Source organism: Manis pentadactyla, chromosome 3, assembly GCF_030020395.1.
Source record: "Manis pentadactyla isolate mManPen7 chromosome 3, mManPen7.hap1, whole genome shotgun sequence".
Lineage (NCBI taxonomy): Eukaryota > Metazoa > Chordata > Mammalia > Pholidota > Manidae > Manis > Manis pentadactyla.
Window position 1 is genome coordinate 72,007,117 of NC_080021.1, and position 22,490 is coordinate 72,029,606.

The following is a 22,490-nucleotide window of genomic DNA, read 5'->3' on the forward strand; positions in this document are numbered from 1 at the left end:
TATTAATAAAATGAAGGGGAATCCCCATACCATCATCTCCATAGATACAGAAAAACATTTGATAATATTCAATACTCTTTCATGGTGAAAACTCTCAACAAACTAAGAATAAAAGGAAACATCTTCAGCCTTATAAAGAGCATCTCTGAAACACAGGTGTCATACTTAATGAGAGACTGAATGTTTTTCCCCTAAGATCAAGAACAAGACAAGGATGCTTACTCTTAACACTTCCATTCAGTATTGTATTGGAAATTCTAGCTGGGTCAATTAGGCAACAAAAAGAAGTAAAATTGGAAAGAAAGAATTAAATGATCTCTATTTGAATATAACATAATATTAAGTATAGAAAAATCCTAAGGAATCCACTAAAAATTATTAAACTAATAAATGGCTTTGGAAAGTAGCAAAATACAAGACCAATACACAAAAATCCATTGTACTAGGATATATACTAGGGATATATATACTAGGGATAAATGATCTGAAAGTAATATTAAGACAAAATTCCATTTATAATAGCATTAAAATAAATAAGATATTTAAGAATAAATTTGAAAGTGCAAAAATTTATACTCTGAAAACTACAAACATTACTGAAGTAAATGTAAGAAGATTACATTTAGTTATTAAGAAATAACTAGAAAGAAATCCCACATTCATGGATTGAAATACCTAATATTATCTAGAAGGCAATATGCCCCAAGTTGATCTACAGATTCAATACATTCCCAATTAAAATCCCTCTCTACAGAGATTAATAACTGATCTTAAAATTCATGATATTACATGGGATCTTGATTTCAAAACCACAAAGCTTCTGGAATCAAAACAGTATTATGTTGCACAAACATGGACATATAAACCAATGGAATAGAATTGAGGGTCCAGAAATAACCCATATATCTATGTTCAGTTAATTTTCAGCAAAGGTGCCAAGACTTTTCAATAGGGCAAAGAATAGTGGTGCTTCAACAGTGGTGCAGGGTAAACTACATGCAAAGGAATGAATTTGGAACTTCATATGAAACCATACACAAAAATTAAATCAAAATTAATTAAAATGGATCAAATACCTAAATACAAGAGCTAAAAGTATAAAATCCTTAGAAAAATGTTAGGAATAATATTTATGACCTTGGATTTGGCAAATGGCAAAAGAAAAAATAAATACTTTGGACTTATTCAAAAGTAAAAACTTTTGTGTAAAGAACATTCAACAAAGGGAAAAGACAACTTACAAAATGGGAGAAAAAATTTACAAATCATATACCTGATAAAAGTCTAGTATCTAGAATATATAAGGAACTCTCACAATACAAGAGCAAGAACTAATAACCCATTTAAACAATGGACAATGGACTTGAATAAATATTTCTCCAAAGAATATATACAAAAACCCAACCAGCACATGAAAAGATGTCTGAGATAATTAATTATTAGGAAAATGCAATATACAACCACAATGAGATACCACTTTATACCGAGCAAAATGCATTTTTGAGAAATGTAAAACCAAACATAAAGCCCCACAAACACAAGTGTTGCCAAGAGTAGGGTGAAATTGGGACTCTTCAACATTGCTGATGGGAATTCATAATGACACAGACACTAAGTAAACAGTTTGGTAGTACCATACAAATGTTAAACATAGAATTACCATATGACCCAGTGATTTCCACCTTTAGCTTATATTCAAGAAAAAGGAAAACATACAGCCATACAAAAATGTGCACACAAATATTCATACCAGCATTATTCTCATAAAAGTCAAAAAGTAGAAACAACTCAAACACAGATGGATATATTAAATATGATACACAGCTAAAAAGTGGAATGTAATTCAGCCATAAAAAGAAATGAAGTAGTGACACAGGCTACAAGAAGGATGATCCTCAAAAACAAATTGCTAAATGAAAGAAGCCAGATGCAAAAGGTTACATATTATACAAATCCCTTCATATAAATATCCAGAATTGGCTAACTCCATAGAGACAGAAAGCAGATTAGTAGTTGCCAAGGGCTGGAAGAGGAGGGGGGAATCTTAATTAGTGGATCTCTTTTAGGGGTGTCGAAAATATTTTGAAATAGAGGTGTGGCTACATAACATTTCAAATGTAGTGACTGCCACAGAATTACTGACTTTAAAGTAGTTGATTGTATGTTATGTGATTTTCACTTCACTTTTTGTTTAAAAGGGGAAAAAAAACTGTTTCAAACCTAAATGTAAGGCATAAAATTATACAACTCTTAGAAAACACATAGGAGCAAATCTTTATGAGATTGGAATAGAAAAAGTCTTCTTAGATCAACACCAGGAGCATAAGTGACAAAGGAAAAACTTTTTAAACTGCACTGCAAATAATACTATCAAGAAAGTGAAAAGGCAACTGAAGAATAATAATATTTACAAATCATATATATGATAAAAGACTTTTATATAGAACATGAGACCCTTACAATTCAATAAATAAAATAACCAAATTTAAAATGGGTAAAGGATCTGATGCATAATTCTCCCAACAGACATACAAATAGCCAAAAAACCCATTAAAGAAGGCTTAACATTTATAGTCATTAGGGAAATGCAGATCAAAACTACAGTGAGATAACCACTTCACACCCATTAGGATAACTACAATGCAAAAGACCCCAAAATGTAAGTGTTAAAGAAGGTATGTATAGAGAAATTGGAACCTTCATACACTACCAGTGGATTGGAAAACAGTCTGATACTTTCTCAAATGCTTCGACCTAGAGCTGCCATATGATCCAGTAGTATGTGCCGAAAAAAAAATGAAAGAACATGTCTACCCAAGAATTGGTATGTGAATGTTCATATTGGCATTGTTCATAATAGCCAAAGAGTAGAAAAAACCCAAATGCCCTTCAATAGATGAATGGGTAAATAAAATGTGGTATATCCATCCAATGGCATACAGTTCAGCAATAAAACAAATGAAGTATTGAGACATCCTACAGCATGGATGGACCTTGGAAATACTATACTAAGTGAAAGAGCCAGTCACAAACAATGACACAATGTATGAATTCATTTATATGAAGTGTTCAGAATAAGCAGACAGAAAGGAGATCAGTGGATGCCTAGGGCTGAGTGAGTATATGCTATTATAAGTATAATAAAAAAGTTTATAATATAATATAAAACTTAAAAAAAACTCTCATGGTTTAATTACATAGCTTTCTGATGATTCTAGGTTAATCCAAGAATAAAATTTAGAGGGCCTAAAACAGTGGTTCTCAGCTGGAGTCAATTTTGCCCTTAGGGTACATTTAACAATGTCTGGAGACATTTTTGCCACAGACTGTGGGACAGGGGATTCTACTGGCATCCAGAGAGCAGAAGATAAGGATGTTGTTTAACACCCTGTAATGCACAGGACAGTCCCTTACAAGAAAGAATTACCTGCCCAAAATGTCAATGTGCTGAGGTTGAAAAATTTTGCTCTAGAGAGGGCAATACATCATTGACACTGTTTCTTATATGCGATACTTTTGACAAGTAGCTTAGACAAAAGGTCTGATAATATCAGCTCATGTATCTAAAAGGTATAGAGGGCAACTGGTGCTCATGTGGTAGTGATGGTCTAGTCTTCTAGGTAGCCCTGTAAAAAATAGTACAAGGAAGTTGTTACTATGGCCTAGCAAGAATTACCTTTTAAGGTAGTAGGTAGGTCGTAAGTGTAGACAAGTGCCCTCCATCAGTATAACAGCTTAAAAAAAAATTCAGTGAATACATAATTCTGGGCTTGTCTAACCCAGCAGATTCTTCCCTTAAAAGGCTGTGTCCTCAGGAAAAATTGGAGGGGGGGGAGTGGCACCAAAGGACTGAATCGATTCCCTTATTTGTGTCCTTATTACATATATGAATTGCATTTCTTCATTGCTGACAGTATTAAACCAAAGTGAGAGCATCTGAAAACAAAAATAAACCTATCTAGCTCAAAATAATGTTGAAAATATAAATTAAAAACATAGCTAAAGAGACAGAAATTTGCTACATGTTCAAAAAAATGCTACCTACTTTCATTATTAAAAAATATTTAAAATTTTACCATAAAAAGAAAAGGCATCTGGGAGAAGGTCTAACAAAGACATGAAATATTTGTGGAAAAATCCGGAAAAGCATTAAAGAAAATAAATGGAGAGGGATTTCTAGTTCATGCATAAGTAGATTTGATATCCACATCAATTCTTCTCAAGTAATCTATACCTTTTATCCAGTTACAATCAAAATCCTAATAGAAAATCTGTGGAACTCAACACTCAGATTTCAAAATTTATATGGAAAAACAAAGAACTAAGAACAACCAAGAACATTTTGAAGGAGAATACAGCAAAAAGATCATGTTCCAAGAGCTATCACAAAGCTATAATAATTAAACAGTGGCATAGGCTTAGGAACAGGAAAAGAGCCTGCTTCTGCTTGGGTTTCTCTGGCCACAATAGTAGAGACAAAAGATTATTTATAACTACTTATGAAAGAAGGTAATCCAAGGAAAGCTGGAATGACTGAAAAGGGGAGTGAAGCAGGGAAGGAGAGTCACTGCAAGATGCATTTTGCTGAGCTAACCACAACTTAAAGTGTTAGTCTTGCAGCCCTGTCTTCTAAGAGGCTGAATGAAATATTGTCTCAAGAGAGTCTCTTCAAGGGTGGAAGAAGAATTCATCCCTAGATCCCAGTCTCTCACTGACCAGTGAGTGCCCTCCAGGGCACAATTGCTCTGCACTCCCAGATTCTGCAGGGCTGGGGAAATCCAACAGTATTGCAGGCTTTTGCCTCAATAGGGAAGCCCCAGAAGTGAATGTGCATGTGTGGGTAAGCGAGGTGCTGTTAGATTTTGCCTGAATGAAGTTGTTCAGAGCCTACACAGAGCTAGTCACCCCGGCAGCAGCAGATGGAAGTGGATAGTCTCCCATGCAAGTGAGAACAAGAGGTTCTAGAGTGACACAAATAGTAATCATTTGTCTTGGCTTACTTCCCACATTTCAGTTTATGCCCATTGTTCTAGTATAATTGTTAATAGCCTTCCTTTTACTCTCAGAAGTGGTCTAATTTGGCATCACCCTCCACATAAGAGAAGTGTGATTCATAAAGCTGATGGAACAGAATTGAGAATATAGAGAAAGACCCAGGAATATACAGAAACTACGACAAACATAGAATCACAAATCATGTCAATATAAAGTTCTGGTAAGAGTGTCTAGCCACATGGGGAAAGAATTTGCTTCTCATACCATATACAAAGGTAGTCTAGATGTGAAAAGCCAAACCATAATATTTTTCAAAGATGATACAGGAGAATATATTTATGACAGGAAAGCAAGAAAACTGTCTTCAGAGAGGAAATTACAAATGATAAAGAAAATAGATAGCAAAGTTGATTACACTAAAACTCATTATTTTATAAAAATGAAAGCATAGAGAAACATGTGTATAATGCATTAACTGACAAAGGTTTCCTGGAATATAAAAAACTCCAGAGGATCACTGAGAAAATGACAAAAGGACATCAAAAAGAGGCAAAGGATATGAAAAGGCCATTTGCAGAAGAGGACACAAGGATAGTTAATAAACAGAGGAAATGTATTCAAACTAAGTAAAAATTAGGGAAATACATATTAAATGTCAAAATGAAATACCATCTCATACTGATCAGGTTGGCAAAAATTTAAAATTTTTAAAATAGCAGATGTGAAGAACTGGGAACTCTCACATACTGCTGATTGGATGTAAACTGGTACAATTATTTTACAGAATAAATTGACCATATTCAGCCAAATTGAAAATGCTTATACCTATTATCCAGGAACTCCTCCTCAAGCAAAAGAAATGAAATAATGATGGATAAACATAGGAAGTGTTTTAAGTAGTATCAATGTTTTAAATAGTAAAAATGGTATGAAATTAAAATGAGTAATAGTATTAATAGTACCATTATAAATGGAAATTTTAATGTCCATCAATGATAAAATAAGAAAATTGATTAATGTATTTATAGAATACTATACATCAATAAAAATATAGACACCATCTTATACAGCATCTTACATTTGTGTAGCACTGCGGAGTTCATTAACTGTTTTCCCATATATTATTCCACTGAATCCTCATCATATTCTATGAGATAATTTGCATTTCTCAAGAAAAGTGGGCAAATTAATTACATGGCTAGTAAACTGCGGAGAGACTTAAGCTTGTGTTGCTCTCTCTTCAAATCTCAATCCTAAATCCCACCAGGTAACAAGATGCTTTCTTTGCAATGACATAGGATGCTCACCAGACCCTGAGCAGACAATTCATGGCTTCCCATCTATCCCCATGTTTCACCTTCCTCTTGGCTCACAATTTCCCTATAATACCTAACTCTTTTAAACTAATTTCAAGCTCAGTTATGAAAATCACCCACACGTGACAGTTGAGAATCAGTTGCTACCCTCTCTGATTTTCAACAGCTTTTGGACACTTCTCATAGGTTACTGATTCAATTTCAGGGAGAAGAGAATAATTTTTTATTCAGCATTACTAGATGCCAGGCACACAATAATGCTATGAGGTATTATTGTTATCATGCTCAAGATAATTTTCATCAGTAATGTAAAATACAGGTTCTAGAAATAGTCGTCATATGTTCCAGTCCTGGCTCCATTTATTAACCATATTATGTTACCCTAAGGTGGGATAATGGAAGTACCCAATTTCAAGGGCTTTTGCAAGGATCAAATCAAGTAATGCAAAAGAACTGTCTGATGCACAGTAAAAATTTAACAGATTTGCTATTATTGGTCAACATACGAAGAAACTGAGGCAAATAAATGTTAAGTAAAGGTTAATTAACTCTTCCAAGGCTAGTAGGCAAATAAGTGCTAGAGATTTAATTGAAAACAGTAAAACTCCAGCCTTGGAGTTATGTTCCTTACATATCACTAGAAAAAAAAAGAGAACATGTACTCTAAATATTTATTAATTGTACCTCCAGTACTCAAATAATATATTATGTACATTATAAATAATACACAAAAATAAAAATCAAAGGACAGCTATAAAAATAGAAATACAAACTATATTATACTTTCTGTCACATTCTTACTATCTCTACATAGGTGTTTGTCTAATTCTAGTTTATATTTCTAGCTCTAGTGTAAAATATAATCTTGATTATAATTTGTTATAATCTATAGCAAATGCTCAACAAAGGTTGTAAATAAAAGGGCATGAAGTTTTACTCTATGCTGTTATACTCTATACTTACTGCTATAACATAGTGACATATCTGAATGCAAATGTGGTCAAAAGCAGTGTCCTTGAATTGATTTTTACTATATTTGCTAGCTTTCAGCTGCTAAAGGTCAAGCTTCAGTCGTCTTCCTCAGAGCATTAGTTAAAAGAGAGAGTTTGTTATATAGGATGACCAGCTGGTATCCCAAAATGGACATCTGCAAGGAGAAGGAGGACAGTCCTCAAAGGCATACAGACCCCATTCAAAATTATTTGCTTAATTCTCCTATCTCTAATCCCACAGAAAATAAATAGGTTGTTGTCTCTTTAAAAACCGTAGATCTGCTGGGGAATTCGTGTTTGTTTAATGACTATGGCTCTCAATTATTTTTCAATGAACGGAATAAACTATAGGTGTAGATCTTCAACCTGGAGGTGATTGCCCGTGGACTGGATGGAAGTGTGTGTTTTATTTCCTTCCCCACCAGATGAGAGGGTATAAAAGCAGTCACCTGTCAACCCACTCCAGCAATGAAATTCAGCAGCCTATTGTCCCAATCACTGCTCTCAATCACTCTAAACAGCCTCCAGAGGCCATCATTATTATAGGACATGTTCCTAAGAGTAGATAAATGGAACTCCACCTGCCAGCCTGCATAGGGAAAGATGGACATTCCTGGCCAAAAATATGAAAGGGCCTGGAGCTTTATTGACATTTACATCAAAAATAGTTAGCAATGAAAGCAGCTGTTGTGGCGTGCTTTCACCACGACGTGTTTGGAATATGCTGTGAATTGAAATACAGACCTCCTGACAAGCAATTTACCTTCTGTCAGTCTCCATGTGCTTGCAGCATTACTGGGTACTTGCTGTGATAGGCCACTTAAAGCTGCACATGTGTACAGTTTGGATGAAAGATTAACTACAATTTGAGGCAGGAAGTAACGAATTGTGGAGTGTCATTCATAATGGCCTACATTGTCATCTGCAGGGTGACACTGTAGCAAGAAGGTGCCTCTGTTGTGACTGCCTTATGGAATCAGATGTCATTCATTCTAATGAAGATCTGACTACACTTCTAATAAGCAGAGTGCAAGACATCTCAGGACTGGAAGCATTAATCTGCCTTGTTTGCTGACATTACAGTGATGACTAAAATGCCATTATGCAAGAAATTCTTTCAGAACTGATTCAACAGGGGTAATTTTAACACAGTGTATAATGGCCCAGAACAAAGGATGTGCTAGGAGTTAATTTCTGTTTTTATTCTTCTCAGTTGATTCAGTACATTGAATATTTCCTCCCTTAAAAATTCTACAAGATGAAATATTATGATGTCTTATAAATAAAGTCCTGATTGCTTTGTCTAAGCAAGATACAGAATTCCAGTTTCTTCGATGCAAGATTGTGTACCAAGTTTTGATGGCACTTTCAGAGAGCAATATAGCATTTATTATGAAAAGAGTAAATACATAGCTGCTCTTTCTCTAGGAACATTGTCCTGAACCAAGCTATCTGCAACTCTAAAAACAATATTCAGTCAAATCTAAAAAGAATAAATAACTGATGTCACTTTTCCTCCCCTGGCTAAGGAGTTCATCATTTTCAGTCTGATAAGTTGCTGAACAGGGTAGGGTAAGTGGTTATTGCCCAAACTGACATTTCCATAGAAATCAAGCACGTTATGAGTCTTTACTTTTTTTTTTTTTAAAGAGCACAGAGGGTTTCACTGTCATCATTAAGTGTTGAGAAACTATTCTGTGTCTCTTCTCTCTTATTTAAGTATGATTCTTTGGGTTCCTTGGTTGTAGGCTATTGAGGAATGAATCATGGCAGTTTGTGTCACAACTCAGATAGGAAGAAGGCATTTAGTACAATAATATTCTCAAATATCCAAGGCACTTGCTCTTGTGAAGTGTATCCAAGGTCCCTGCAGTTAATGGGTCAATCTTCGAAACCATCTTGGTATCGGATCCTGTGGTTCTCACCCTCCTTCACCACTAGAATCACAGACCGTGTCCATCCAGCACTTCTTTCTCTGCATCAGATCGAAGTGTGCCTGCAAGTACTCAGTCACCTTGGGAATCTAGGCTTCCAAGCACCTCATGCTAACCAATCTGCTCTGGGAATCTAAAACTACTGGCAGAAACAATTTTTTTGTTGTTTTTTGCTTTTGACAAAATAAAGTGTAAAAAGAGAGGCAGATATTATCATTGGTCTCTGATGTACACTGAAAGATTTAACGAAACTTACGTTGGAAGCATATTCCTGTTAATAACAATTCCAAACATGTTCCTATGAGTACAGATAGACCCACGTGTTTCAGAGACCATAAATCTGCAGAATCATTTGTTGTGATTGGCTCTTGGGTATTTGGCAGCTAATGCTGGCTCAGCCCAGAAAATTTATGTAAGGTGAGTTCTAACAGGCCTGTGTGTATCAAAGCAGAGGCGATATTGCGGGCAACTTTCGCTTTCAGTGAAACTGCTTTAATTGAGTCTTTTGGTAGCTTCCAGCCAATAAATAGCTGAAGGAAATCACCGGCAGCTGTCTAGCTGCTGGCAGACACAGGCTTTAAGGCAACCATGCAAATTAGCATGTTTCTGGAGCCCCTCCCAAAAAACAAATGGGCTGCAAACACCAAAGCTTCTAGTGAGTGACTTAACTTTCACCTTTCAATTACCTCAGGCCTCTACCTAATGTCTCGTCCTACTGCTGCTGTAACAATTCACTACAAATTCGACCGCTTAAAACAATACAAATTCATTACCTTATAATTCTCCTGGGTACAAAAATGGGCCTTACTCACCTGAAGTCAGGGTGTCAGCAGGATTATGTTCCTTCTGGAGGTCTAGGGCAGAACATGTTATTTGCCTTTTCCAGTTTCTACAGGCCACCTGCATACTTTGGCTTGTGAACCTCCTCCCTCTTCAGAGCTGGTAATTCAACCCTCCTCTCTTAACTCTGACCCTCCTGCCTTTCTCTCTCCCTTATAAGGTCTCCTGTGATTACAATGAGCCCACCTGGATAATCATCCATCCAGAAATCCATAACTTAATCACATTTTCAAAGACTCCTTGGCCAGGGAAGGTAACATCACCCCCGGTTTTGGGATGTGGACACCTTTAAGGAGCCAATAGTCTGCTTCCCACTTCTGTTTTATAAGAACACTTTCTGTGTTCATTGCCTTTTTTCCCCTACTTTCAGAGGCAGTCATGTCAGAGAGGGCCATCATTCCACATGTGAGTGAGGAATCGAGGCCCAGAAATGTTTGTGACTTACCCAACTCCACCCTGCTTTAGGCAGAATAGTACACCCAGGGTGCAAAAGGAGTGAAAAACTCATCACTTACTATTATTATTTTTTAATTCTCCTGTAATGTACTCGTCTAAGGAGAACTAGGCTACTGCAAAGGCATGCAGAGAAGACCTGGCCCCAGGAGACGATAATACCATCTAGCCCTAGTTCTTCCCCGGGCAAGCCTCTCACAACTTGCTCCTGTGTTCTTTGGATTCTGCAGCTGGGTTTAACAGAGACCAAATCTTTCACTTCCCTTTCTTTTCTTTCTTTATTTTTTTTAATTAAGGTATCATTGATACACAATCTTATGCTCAGGTTTCACATGAGCAACATTGTGGTTACTATATTCCCCCCTATTATTAAGTCCCCACCATGTACCCCATAACAATCACTGTCCATCAGCATAGTAAGATGCTATAGAGTCACTACTTGTCTTCTCTGTTTCACTTTCGTTTCTTAAATGTCATATCTATTCTTCCTCTTAGGCCTATCCTCCCAGAAGCACTCATGCTCCCAAAGAATCCTTCACCTCAGTTCAGATCAATAAGTATCTTAAAAAATAAATGTTATTCATGGGATACTGCATTAAGTTGAGCTTTTTGGTCAACTAGAGGTAAACAGTCACATTACAACTCCAATAGTATAGTAGTGAGATTGGGGTTAGAATCTCAATAAATTCTTTTCATTCAAGGTGACATTAGCCAGATTACTTTGTGCTTCTCAGAACCTCAATACTCTTTTCTTCGAAAAAGGTGATATCCTGGTCCAGCTGTTAACGATTGAAAAGGATGACACAGAATGTTTAACACATTTGTTCCTTCTCTTCTCTTATTGCCCAAGAGAATCAGAACATCAACCTCACAACTGAAATCAATGGTATTTGCACATCAAAAAAACAAGAGGGGAAATTTTCATTTGGCAATATTTAACACAGGTAATAAAACTAAAAATTTGGAATCTCAAGTAGGCAGGTATAGAGGTGTTTCTAAGTGAGCACCTTCCATTATGTGTAAAATCTCAGCACACAGGTATAGATCCCAGATTGCAGTGAATTACAACCATTCTAATAAACTACATGGGAAACAGATTCAGATATATGATAAAAAATGACTGAACAATACATATCTATCTCTTTAACATAGGAAGATAACAGGCAACTGAGAAATAGCAAAATGAAAGTCCTTGTCCTATCTCCTTCATTCTGCCCAAAGCTCATTCATTCATGTTTGCCCACTTTTAATTTATTTGATATTTCTTGAACATTTACTATGTGCCACTTGCATGAACCTAGGAATACCATGATTAATAACACTTGATTGTCCTCTAAGATGGTAATGCCAAGCAGTACTGATTGAAGAAAATGAGTACTAAGATAGAAATAGGCCAAGATGTTTAAGCAGCCAAGTGAAGGGGCATTCATTCTAGCAGTTAAGGTAAGGAAGTTGGGCATGTCTTCCTAGGAAAGGAATATCTAAGGGAGAAGTGAATAATAAATAGGAGCACGGGTATTCTAGGCAAAAGCGGATCATGTGCAAAGACCTGCAGAGAGAGCAGAAGGAGTTTAGGGGACTACAAGATATGTGTATGGCTTAAGTCCATAAAATGTTATGAAATTAGGAAATGTGCTAGGTCTCTCTGCCTCCCCCATCCCAATAGCTCTCTTGAATAGCAAATGCAGATACCCTCTCCTGTCCCCCTTATCCACACTCTCCCATGGAAATGACACACCAGTGTTGTTCTATCAGAGAAGATTCCCCAAGTTTTCCAACTAATCTAAAATGTTTCCCTCAGGATCACTGACCATTTTTCCACACCTCTGAAGCATATTTTTGGGAAAATTGCCTAATGTTTCAGACCCTATTAGAATGACTGCAACCATACTCTATAATGTTAGAAAGTATAGACTGAGAAAATGCAATAGGCAACCCACCATGTGGCTGCAGAAAGTGATCCGATTTTTCCTGTCTTTGGCATCTTGGACTTGGAAATGCAAAGTATGATCCAGTCAGGAGTGAATGCCTACTGAGTGGATGCCACTTTGGGAGTCAGCCCGAAAACTGCCCCACTTCCCCATCACCTCAATACTTCTTTTTCTATAATAAAACAGATTGCCAACTTCTATAAAATAATCATACAAGAAGAAAGAATAGGCATCATAGGTGGTCTAGGTTTAACCCAAAGAAATTTATTCCCCACAAAAAGGTGGAAATAGAAAGAAGAACCCAGGTAGTGGTACCTACTGAAGTTTGAGTTTTGATGCTGGCGGATCAAAAGCAGGAAGAGATGGAGGGCTTTCTATTTAATTTAGGGTCTGCCTATTCATAAGGTCTGTCTGTTGAGAACATGAAAGCCAACAGAATGGAATACCAGGCCCCTTTGAATGCAACAGAGCCATGTTAGATGAAAGCATGTGAAGGCTGAGGGAGTTAGATGATCTAGAGGCTGGACATATGAATCTGCTTTCCAACATCTGATCTCGAAAGTTGGATTGAATGAACCACAAAATGGACAGGGAATAAAAACACTGCAAATCTTATTGAAATCATTTCCTTATTGGTAAAGATCAGATCTGTATAACTATCTCCAGTATGAGTGAAAAAGAAAACATTTACACACAAAAAAAATAAAAATAAAAATAAAATGAAATAAACCAAAGGTAAGGGGTGGAAAATAGAACAAGAAGAATGGCAACACTCAGAGGAAGAGGCTTCCAAAACTAATTTACGATACCTAGCACAAAACTATTTGGAAACTCAGTGGGATATAAGAAAACATAGCCTTTATGAAACGGGAACGCAGAAGAAAGAGGAAAGAAAAACATGAAATGAAATGATATGAGTACACTAAGGAAAAAGAGAACTAAGTTAAAACAGTAATATTTCAGTGAAAAGTGAACTAATACATAAATTCAAATCAGCAACAAGCAGGAAAAACTTAAGATTGTCCTTCAGGTAGGATAAAATAACAAAGGACTGAAACAAATGAGAGACAAGTGATGCTGGAACAGAAATAACAATGCAGCCTCAAAGCTATACTACTGCCTAAGGAATAAACCAGAACAACTGTTAACAAATGCAAAAATCCAAAGACAAAATTTCAGAAAATTTTGGTGAGTTCATAAAAGACCTGAGGATGTAGATTTTGAAGTGTACACAGGTTCTTTGCAAAAATCAATGAGAAAACTTCAACTTACAGTATATATTATCAATTAAAAAAAAAACTACAAGCATAAAGAAGAAATTCAGACTTAATAATGCAGAAACAAAACTATCCATCTTTAAACAAATATAAAGCTATATTTGCAATTTAGAAAAAACCTAGATAATCATGAAAGTAGGAAATAATGCCCTGAGTACAATCAGCAAGGTAATAGAACAGGAAGCCCTGGATGTTCCTCCTTCCCCCTGACACACTGACTCTACAGCAATACATGGGTCAATTCCCTTTGTGAAAAATACAGATACTTGGAAGACTCCTACACCCCAGCTAAGTGAAAATCAGGCCACTGTAACTGGTAGGAAACACAGAGACAACCTCTTGTCATAGTCCCTACCCTTGGTATAGACATACTATCAAGAGTGAATCCCAAGATACCAGCTTCTCCTTGAGAACTGGGGAGGATTGGATGGGAAGGGAGGGATAAGGGGGAAAAAAGGGGCATTACAATTAGCAGACATAATGTAGGGGCGGGGCATGGGGAGGGCTGTACAACACATAGAAGACAAGTAGTGAGTCTATAGCATCTTACTATGCTGATGGACAGTGACTGTAATGAGGCATTTGGTGGGGACTTGATAATAGGGGTAGTCTAGTAACCATAATGTTGCTCATGTAATTGTACATTAATGGTACCAAAAAAAATAAAAGATACGAGTAAATACCTGTTAGGACCACAGATTGAGATAGAAATATAAAAAAGAAACTCAAATCCAGCTGTTAATTTTTAAAATATGCATTAAATAAACAAACACATGGAACGTTTGAAAGAAAAGTGATAGAATGAGATATAGCAGAGAAATATTAGCCAAAAGGAAATGATGAGTTAATAATATCAGAAATAGTAGAATTTAATGTGATATGATAAAAGAAATATTTCCCCAAGAAAATATGACAATCATAACCTTCATCATTGCAACCTTGTTTCCTATATACAAAGCAAAAATTATCAAAACAATAAGGAAGTATCAGCAAATCTACAATTATCATGGTAGATTTTAACATACATCCAGAGCCAAAATCAGTAAGCGTATATATTTCAACAGTCCAATTAACAAATTTTATCTAATGCAGTAGTACAAAGACCCTGCTGCATTCCAAACATAGAATAACACTTTCTGTTCAAGCAGAGTTGGAATAATCACAAAAATTGACCATATATTAGGCCTCAAAAGGATGTTGAAAAATTCTAACAAACTAAAAATCTGCAGTGAAAACATATTTTTCAAATCCATGTATTTGGAAACTAAAGTGAGTCTACCTAATTCAGAGTTAAGGTGAAAAAGATCATAATAGAAATTTCAGAATATTCAGATTCTATTAACTGCTCACAAAGGCAGATAAAACTATGTCATTGCACATGGTTATTTTAAAAGCCCACTATTACCTTCCTAAAATAAGTTTTAGTTTATTCTGCATCTCAATGCCTCTTCATGAGGTCTGACTGCCCATCCAGGCTGTTCTGTCCTCCAGCTTCTCAGAGCTCTGTGGGAGCCCTTGAGATTGTTCCCTGTACAGCTCCTGTCATCTTTTGCTCTGTCCAGCAGATGCTGGTCCTGAATGTGCCTAGATTAGTGTTCAAGAACCACATACAGGAGCCTGTGATGCTCTGGAGCACTTTCTCTGTGGCCCAGCCCCTGCCACTTCTGGTTCTCTGTTCCACAGATGCCAGCTGCGTGAGCTTCTCCAAACTCCAACCTCTTCTGTCCTGACCCAGCCAGTCCCTGTGGGATCCCTACCATGCACACTGCTCAAGAGAGTGCCTCCAGGCAGAAAGCCAGGGCAGCTATTCTCAGGGGTCACAGTTAAGTTAGTATAATTTTCATAGCATAGCAGCATGTCTTTTGTTATTGCTGTTCAACTCTTCCATTTGGGACAGGTCTAACTTGGCTTTCCTCAAGCTTGGACAGTGCTCTATTGATGGGGTACAAGTAGGATGGATGCCCTTGTCATGGCCTTTGGTGCTATGTACTGTCTCTGGGTGCTCATGTAAATGCAAACTACCCAGCAAGTGCTCCATAAACCGCCCCCACTCCCTGCCCCAACTCAACCAGTCCTACGTACTTCCATTGCCCCTGAAGGATCAAATGTTTAAAGTATAGGAAGCCCCACTCAAAGCTCCTTTTCTTCACTTCTGATTGCCATTAAATAAGGCACAAATATTATGGGATCTTTCCCTTGTTTCTGCCTAACACGTTATGCAGCAGGCCTGTTAGCAATGTGTCAATGGTGAGTGTTCTAGGTAGGTCAGACCTCCCCTTTTTGGTGATTTACTACATGGTCATTTGTGATATGGTGTTTCATAAGAAATATATATTTGGTCATTCAGATAGTTCTCATATAGATTTGGTCTTCATCCACAGTTCCTGGCTCACAGCTCTCAAAATTTGTGGAATTTCCTAAATGTTGAAAATGACAGGATGTCTATTGTTATGCTAAGTAGGTGTCTTTTGGTCCCTGCCTAAGGATGGAGCTGGTTGCCAGGAGAACCAGCCATGTGATTAGAGGGCTGGGACTTTCAATCTCAACCCCAGACCTCTGGGAAGAGGAGAGGCCCTGGAGGTTGAATCAATCAACAATGGCCAATGATTTAATCAATCATGCCTATGTAATGAAGCCTCCATTAAAACCCAAGAGGACAGGGTTGGAGAACTTCCTCTTTGGTGAACATGAAGAGATCTGGGACACCGGCACCCCTGGAGAGGGCAGGGAAGTGCCACATGCTTCACATACACCTTGCTATCTGCATCTCTTCCATCTGGCTGTTCTGACTTACACCACTTTTTAATAAAATGGTAATCGAGTAAAAAGTTTCTTAATCAAACTCAAGGAGGGGGTTGTGGGAACCTCTGAGTTATAGCCAGTCAGTCAGAAGCACAGGTGACAACCTGCACTTGCAATTGGTGTCCTGAGTTGGAGGGAGTTGTTGGAACCTCCCATCTGCAGCCTGTTGGTTAGAAGCATAGGTAATAACCTGGTGTCTGAAGTGGGGAGGAGTGGAAAGTTGTAAGACTGAACTCTTAACCTGTTGAATCTGAGGCTATCTCCAGGTAGATGGTATCAGAATTGAGAACATCCAGATGGTGTCTGGAGAACTACTTTTTTGGAAGTATGGGGAAACCCCTCTGCAATGTTGAAATTGGTCCTAAGAACACTAACATCAGTATTTCTATTAGATAAGAAAATACTGATGAAGGAGTATCTTTCCTCTCTGGCTAAATTCTAAACATAATTTATTTCATCCTTTAATTTCATGGAAGTCATCTATAGTAGGAAACAAGCATATGCATGATTGTTCTAATGAAAGAGTAAACAGGGAAAGAGAAAAGCCAAATGTTTGGGATATTTTTGGTTAAATTTATGATAGCTTATATTACATATTAAGACCCAATTTGGTAATACATAAATCATTATATTTTATTTGTGTTGGGTAGGTTGCATTTTGGATGGTTTAGGTTGAGGATGATTGAAACATTAATAATTGCTATTTGTTGAATTTCTTTAAATTATTCAACAATCATTCTCTTGCATTTGACTAAAAGATTGCAATTAAAGACAGTACCCTCTATGTTCTATGTTATTTTCAATATTTATGGCAGATCAAAATAATATGTAGACTGTATTTACTCAATTCATGGCAGAATGTGGAAGAATTCAGATAGAGTATTTTAAAGTATAATAACTACCAAGATAAACAAGAAACAATTCATTTATTTACTTATGCAAACAGCAAGTAGAATCTTCTAAATTGTACAGTCTTTCTCTTATGAGATTCCCAAAGAAACTCCATAATAATGTTTGCAAATGTTTCCATTAGAAGAAAGTTTATGAAACATGTTTAAATATTTATGGAATGTTAAAAATGAGGCATTAATTGGCAAACAACTTAATTAAAATGCTTTCTCAAGTAATTAGCAACAAATACTTCCCTATCTGTTTTGCATGCCATTTGTCTTGTGTTTGTTGAACCTGCCTGTCAGTCAAACTTTGCTTCAGGTAATTTTTTTGCTCTGTGGGGAAAATCTTCAAAAATTACATCTGAATTTAAAATATTTTGATTATCATTTTTATCTAGCAAATTCTCTTTTTCACTTCATCTTCTATATGTCCCAGTAAACCACCATCCTGGGAATTTAGGGCCTGAAGATGAAATTCTGCATCAAGGCATTGCTGAGTTTCCAAAAACACTCTCCAGAGAACAAACTGAATCAATCTAGAATCAACAAACAGTGCAGTTAATTAATGAGAACACCATAAGGGAGCTTTTTTAAACAATGTTGATGGCTGCTGCCTCAGGACCAATAGCACCAGAAGTTATTGCTGGTTTGAAATAAGTGACTCTTAGGGTTCCCCCAAGGCACCTTTTGCTGACATTAGCTATTTACCACAACTTTTCCTTTTATTTGCACCCTAGGGGAAGTATACTTATTTCCTAAATTACTTTTTAAGTGATGCTTATTCCTGCCAGTAGCCTGAGGTACAGAGTGAAGGTACCACAGAGTAAACAAAAAACAGAAACCAAGTCTGAAAGAGCACTGAACAAGTGTGCAGAAAAATCCTTACACTGTAGGGTTGTTTTCCAAAACACAGTCCTGACATGGCATGTAAAGTGTGGGGGCATCTTCCTTGGGCCTGGGCTAACTGGGAGGATGAAGAGGGGAGGGTAAGTCTTGTGGAGGATGACCTTAGAGGCAGGTGCTGGTGTTGGGTATGAATAGTTAGGAAAACATGTATGTATTTTGGGCAATAAGCCTTATTAAAATTAAGGCAACTAAAATATACTTAAACCTTGTAATAAAGTCTCGCTACACGGTAGGGTTTTAATTAATCCATGAAATCTTACTATCCACAGAATGTAAATTTCTCCAAGTCAGGCACCTGTGGTTTGTTCAAAACTATCCCCATTTCCTAAAACAGTGCCTGGCACATAATAAGCACTCAAAAAAATTCAGTGCTGAATGAATGATTAAATGATTAATGAATGAAGTGACATAACTTGGTAAAAGGAAATCGTAATGCTGCCAGTAATTTCCCCAGCAACTGAAAGGCAGCCAAAGAAATCTTAAATTTTTAGAAAATCAGCCATTTGCCATCGATGTCTAATGCATGTTATAAGGAACAAGACCTGTCAAGTTTCATCATTCAATAAATATTGACATAAAACCTACTAGATGTTATGCATTGTGTTAGACCTGAAGATCAGCATTATTTAAATGAGAGATTTGGTTCCTCCCCTGAGTTAATAGTTTGATGGGGAAAGCAGGTATAAATCTAGTCAATATACCAGTATATAATTAAGAAAATGTGGTATGTGTCTTGAAAACAATACTGGGTTCTATGAAAGTATATAAAACTGTTCAGAAGGTTAGAGTGGTCATATAAGACCATTTTCTTACGTGATGAAAGTATTTTAAATGCAGAGGGATATTTTAAGATGTAGAGTTTAGAGGTTCACAAAACTAGAATATTCATCTCTGCCTCTTTTCTTGTGAATTACAATCTCATCCAAACCTTTGAAATACAGTTATTCAAGATGTCAGCTGCTTCAAACTATGTTATGCAGTTCCAAAACTTTCCAAACTTGTACACCCACATAAAACTATTTTAGTAGAATAAGTAGGCATTAAATTCAGTAAGTCTTAATTCCTTTTCTTACAATTAAGATTTTTAAATATCTTACCAAAAAAAAGATTAATCCTCTAATTAATGAAGAAAATAAAGTTTCTAAACTTTCTGATTCAAAAAAGTTTGGTTTTCATTTTAAAGTACAATAATAAAAAAACCACAGATATTTACTGACTTTTTTCTTTGGATCAAGAAACCATGGTAGATTCTTTTATTCATTTTTAATCAATTATACTTTGGAGTTTTATTAAAGTAAAATATTTGGGTTTGCTTTCTATGCAAGGCCCCTGTTTTCATACTTCTATTTAATTCTCTTAAACATAAGAATGGATGAGATGACATATTTTACATCATGGTGAATTTTTTTTTAATTTAAAGAAAATTTGGATACAGACACATGCCTGTATTCTTGGTTATATTTATCATTTCGTGCCCACTGCATAAACAGTGCTGGGAAAACAAAGGTGCTCCACTGTTGAAGGAAGAGAATGAATAAGTCAGATATTTGGAGATACCATGATTATTCTGGCTATGAATGAATATGTATGCTAGAAAGAGAGAGTGAGAGGAAGAGATAGACTATTAGTATACTAATGCACATGCTTAATTCTTCCTAATTCTTTATTATTCAAGTTATTTTCCACCTAATAAATTAAATTTCACCATGGATAAAAGTTACAAGAGTTGGTTAAGAACTATATTTTTAAAATTCATGGTACCATGAGAGTTGGACAAAAAAGAAAGACAAGAAACAAGAGCAGCTTGGACTTTAGGTATAATCCATGGTGGACACAGTGAAATGTTAGAGAGCCTATATTATAAGGTATCAAACTTCCAGCAGTATAATGATGGGGAGAGGAGGAAGGTCTACATAAATTGCTCTATTTTGCTCCATCTGTTGCACCTCCACTCAGAAATAGCCAAGTGCTTATGTCTTGCTGAATTGGCATTGCTCTTCACATTGGTATTCATACATGCTCTTGATCTTTTCACAAATTTGGGAATTTCAGATGGTAAAGCAAGTTACCTAAACTAATGTGACATTCAGGTCATACTTGAATCAAAGGGGGAAAAAAACAGTAAGAGCTGGAAAGTCACAGACCTCACTTATTAAAATAAGTGTTTTTAGAAATAAAAACTTATCTGCTTGGCCTCCAAGGAATCTTATGTATACCATTCAATGGTTAAAATACTGAGGCTATAGAGAAATAATAACTAGTACCGAAAAGGAGATTGGGAGGAGAACAGTGAAAATCAAGACATTTGAAAAATAATTTTTAAGATGACAATATTAAGGAAAAGGACAAAATGAAGTATTGGCTGAAACACACATTAAGAGACCTAATAGAATTGCATAAAATGAAGACTATGGAATAATAGAAGGATATCAATGCATTAAGAAAAATAAGGGAGCAAAGGATTAGGAAATTATTTTTGGACTCTTCCTTTCCATTTATATAAGCCAGTGATTCTCTGGCAGAGAGGAAGATTAGTGCAATACTGAGAGCAATAAAGATGAACAGGAAGCAAGTGTGCTTCAACAGCAATAGTAAAAGTCATATATCTATGAAACTAGCAATGACTAAATACTGTCCTCTTCTCCAGTAGCAAATCACAAACCAAGGAACTGAACTGAGTACTAGCAGACTTCCAAAGGAACCACACAAAGGATTTGGACCAAATTAGATTCCTAGATAGCCTCTTTCTTTTTGGGTGACTTGCTCCTTTCTAGAATTCTATTGTTGAGGCTTGGCCAGATTTTAGCCAGACTCCATAGTAGTAAGGACATATGGGCATTTACCTCAATGTGTTCACCACATTGTGAGATTGAGAGATATATGTGCATCATGGAGTGAAAAGTTTTGGTTTCACAAAGCATTGGAAATACCTCCTAAGAAGAGAAGTGTCTGTTTGGATTAGATGGTTTCCAGTTAAACAGATGGGGTGCCAGCCTCCTGGGTTTAAAGCTGGCAGAACCTTCCAGGGCATTCATTCAGTAAAAGAATCTACAGTGTATAAAAAGGAAGCAGAAACACTGGGGTCAAAAACATGACATATTTTTGCATGCCAAATAATAAAGTTAGCATATTTACAAGTTAAATATGCCAATAAATTTGATTCTTTGACAAAGTAAAATAATATAAAGTAACAGAAATTAACTTTTTTTCTAGATTTCAACATTTTTGTCCTTCAGTCACCCAATTTAGCATGAAAATTTCATTTTATAAAAAACTTTCAGTGTCCTATGGTTTGTAGTTAGGATTATCTATGGCAAATGTTCCTTCTACCATTCAACCAAATAATGTTCAATCAATAGTGAGTTCAAATTAATTTAATAATCATATATTGGCTACTTCATATGTGCCAGGTACTGTCTTAGTTTCAAAAGGTAAGTAATGCACACCCCTGCCTTCAAGGACTTACTATCCAAGACATTAGTTCTCCACATTATTTCCTATTGGCATTCTTCATAGGGGCAAGAAATTCCAGAAGTGACTTCTAACTTAGATGTATGACCTTCTTAAGAGTATAGCAGACTATGGACCTTCATATCCTCCTTTCTCTCAGTTGAATATCACTGATCTAGTAGAAGGAAACCAGTCTAGAATCCAATAGATTTAACAAATACTTTGAGGTGCTATTTAGAAATCCGAATCAAATACAGCTGAGAGAAAACAATGAGTTCAGTTTTCCATATGTTCCTTTAGATTCCTTTGGTATATCCACAAAGACTATCCAGCTTTCCATGTATCTGGAGTTTAAGAGAGAAATTTACCCTAGAGATTCAGATTGCAGGATTAGCTACAGATGGGCAGATGTTGCAGCTATGGATGAATATAAAGTTGTGTGTGTAAAGGACATATGGAGGAAACAAAAATGGCAAAGGAGTCCAGGAAGTGAATATGCTGTAAAAGTCAAAGGATACAAGTATTTCCATAAGAGAGTTAAGTGGTTCTCAGTGCAGAAGAGATCAAATAATATGAGACCTGACAATAATGAATTGGGTATGGCAATTTAGGTACAATTGGTGACTTTCATCTGAGCAGATTCCATAGAAAAGAAAGGAAGGAGCTTAGATTTTAGAGGTAAGTATAGAAAAAAGGTGAGT